The sequence below is a fragment of the Hipposideros armiger genome, unplaced genomic scaffold (genome assembly GCF_001890085.2).
Source record: "Hipposideros armiger isolate ML-2016 unplaced genomic scaffold, ASM189008v1 scaffold_25, whole genome shotgun sequence".
NCBI lineage: Eukaryota > Metazoa > Chordata > Mammalia > Chiroptera > Hipposideridae > Hipposideros > Hipposideros armiger.
This window is the reverse complement of record NW_017731375.1, coordinates 5872239-5875882: the sequence shown is the minus strand read 5'-3', so window position 1 is coordinate 5875882 and position 3644 is coordinate 5872239.

Genomic DNA, 3644 nt, shown 5'->3' with positions numbered 1-3644 from the left:
ATTTGTTTATTAGTTCTTACAGGTTTTTCCTGATGAATCTTTAGGGTTTTCTACGTATATGATCATGTTGTCCGCAAACTGAAATAATTTTTTACTTCTTCCTTTCCTGTTTGGATGCTTTTTATTTCTTTTTTCTTGTCTAACTGTTCTGGCTAGGACTTTCAGTACTATGTTGACTAGAAGTGGGGAAAATGGGCATCTTTGCCTTGTACTGGGTCTTAGAGGGAAAGCTTTTCATTTTTCATCACTGATTATAATATCAGCTGTGGGCTTTTTACATATGCTCTTCATTGTGTGGAGGTAAGTTCATTCTATATCTATTTTGTGGAGAGTTTTTTTTATCATGAATGGATGGTGGATTTTGTCAAATTATTTTCCTGCATCTATTGAGATGATCATGTGATTTTTTTCTTTCATCCTGTTAGAATGGCTATTATCAAAAAGACAAAAGATAACAAGTGTTTTCAAGGGTGTGGAGAAAAGGCAACCCTTGTGGGAATGTAAATTGGTGCACTGCTATTATGGAAAACAGTATGAAGGCTCCTAAAAAAATTAAAAATAGAAGTACATTATGATACAGCAATTCCACTTCTGGATATATATCTGTAGAAAATGAAATCATTATCTCAAAGAGATATCTACACTCCCATGTTGATTGCAGCATTATTCACAATAGCCAAGATATGGAAACAACCTACATGCCCATCAGTGGATGAAGGGATAAAGACAATATGGCATATACTTATACAATGGAATATTAGTCAGCCTTTTCAAAGATGGAAATCTTGCCACTCGGACAACATGGATGAGCCTGGAGGATGTAATGCTAAGTGCAATAAACCAGACACAGGAGGACAAATACTGCATGATTTCACTTACATGTATAATCTATAATAGTGAAACCCATCGAAGCAGAGAGTAGAATGGTGGCTGCCAGGGGCTGGGAGGAGAGAGAGATGGGGAGATGTTGGTCAAGGGGTACACAGTTTCAAGTACAGGTATGCAAGGTAAGTGAGTTCTGGAGATCTCATGTACAGCGTGGTGACTATAGTTAGCGATGCTGTATACTTGAAATTTCCAAGCAGAGTGGAGCTTAAGTGTTTTCGCCACACAAATAAAGTATGTGAGGCGATGGATGTGTCCGTTAGCTTGATTGTGTCGAGTACTTCACAATGCATGTGTATCAGAACATTGAGTTGTATACCTTAAATATATACGATTTGTATTTGTCAAACATACCTCAATAAAGATGGCGGGGAAAACCCTCAGAAGGACCACATCCACCCATCACATGCCCAGGAAACACATTGCAAACCAATCACGGGATACACTTGATTGTCATTATTTGCGGTAATGTTCTAGGAACTCACCCCCAACACTGAATTAGCTAGCAGACACTGGGCCACTGCCCCCAGGGAAAACACAGGGTTAGGGTCCTGTGAGCCTCTGGTCACATTTTATCAACTGACAATACATAGCCTTCTTTGATATGTGTTTCTGTTTAGAGACACCTTACTTAATATACATTAACATTGAACTCACAGCCAAGGGTACTATAACTCAGCCTGAATGAAGCTTATCTAACACACGTATTTTCTCCAAAAGACACATCACAGCCTTCTTGTGCTGGTCACTAGCCAGCACCTCAGCACTGTGCTGGGTGGGGGGGCGGAGTGGGGGATGGCCAGGAGCGGGCCATTTTAAGCAGCAAAGTCACTTAAGAAAAAGCACAAAAATGTGAAAAACGTGGCACTAAATAGATTGTAAAAAGGACACACACATTTATAGTATGAGAGCTGAAGCAAGAAGGCAGAGTGTCACCTTTCTTGACCTTAGCTGGGAACGTAGATGTCAGGTGACTCACATTTTTTGCTGCTCTGTGAATGTCTGAGAACGACCTGAAAGTACCTGGGGTATTGATTTTGAGGTTGCAAATAAATTTTCATGAGTAGGCAAATTTGCAAATATGGAATCTAAAAATAATGTGGATCAACTGTATGTCAAAAGGATGTTGATGGCAACATTATAATAACAAAGCCACGAAGTATGGCCTAAATGCAAATTATTAGGGATTGGTTAGGCCAAGGTGTCTCAACTCAAGCACTATTGATATTTTGGAGCCCAATAATTCTTTGTTGGGGGGAAACTGTTGTGTGCCTTGTAGGATGTTTTGCAACATCCCTCACCTCTACCTAGTAGTTGCCAGTAGCATGCCTCTCTCCAAGTTGTGACAACCAAAAATGTCCCCAGACACTGCCAAATGAGAACCTCTGGGTTCGATAAAGAGGCAACTACATGATGGGACGCTGTGAGGCCTTCACAAAGGATGGTATATAAATGACTTAGGAAGATTTCCCTGACAGTTTTGAGTAGGAAAAAAACCCAAAACAACAACAAAAAAACCCCCGACAGGTGCAAAGCTGGATGTATTCTAAAATCTCACTTTTACATCTGTGTGTTTGCATGCACGCACATGTAGGGAAGGAGAGACTGAGAGAGAAAACTCAAAATGCTTTTCTGCTTTTCTACCGGACAGGCCAGTTTGAAACCTTTGTACTAACAGTCTTGAACCTGAATTTCAGGGTTGACTGGAGATAGACTTGAGGGCCATGGGTACTTGCTGGCCTGGTCTCCGACTTTTGCCAGGGATGGTTTGGGATCTGGAGTCAGGCCTTGACTCCTCCTGGCCCTTCTGGCAGCTGTCAAGCAGCCCCTGGGCCTGGCCCCCAGGCCGTTTCTCACCTTGGCCTGCTCCCCGTTCGCCCCCAATCCTTCGGCCTGCTCTCCACTTCACACCCTTAGCAGTGGGCCTTCCTGGCTCCCACTTAGCTGGGATCTTGGCCCTCTGCTCAGCTGGGGTCGGCATTCTCCCTTAGGGACAGGGCCGGGTCCCTACTACTACTACCAGTCCCAGGCTGGGTTACTGCCCTCGAGAAGCAAACGCCCTGACACCATGCAGTGGTCCTTCCACTCCCCAGCTGAGCCTCGCCCCCGGCCGGGACCCCTTGTTTATCTGGACAGGTCCCCAGCACAGCAGGGCTCCTCATTACTGTCTGTACCCCCACAGAACAGCATCCGCAGCTGAGCTAGCTGTCCCACCTGTCCCCTCCAGTTTCAATGTCCTGCATGCCTTCCTCAAGCATGGTGGGCTCTGGAGCCAGACAAACCTGGACTCAAATGGTGCTTCGGGCGCTTACGACCCGCGAGGCCTTGGGAAAGGTCCTGTGCTTTCCTGAGCCTCCCTCTCCTCACCTGTAAAATGGACCCCTCCCAAAGCCACAAGGAGGGTGAGCTGAGCTGATGAGTGTAAAGCACATAGTAGGCCCTCAGTCAATGGCAGCTTACGAGGTGACCATTTGGGGAGATGAAAAGCTCTGGAAATGCATCGTGGTGATGGTTGTACACGAGCATGTACTTATTGCCACTGAATTAAGTCATTTAAAAGGGTTAAATGGCCATTTTTATGTTATGTGGCTTTGATCACAACCAACCCATAGGTGTGGTTCCCTCCCAACCCCGATTGCAGAGTCTTTATACTCTGGCCGGTCCAGGTTTAATCTTCAGACGCCTTTGCCACTTTTTCCGCCTCCAGATGCTCCTTAGAAAACTGCCCTGACCTTGAAGCTGACTAAGACATCTTGTTT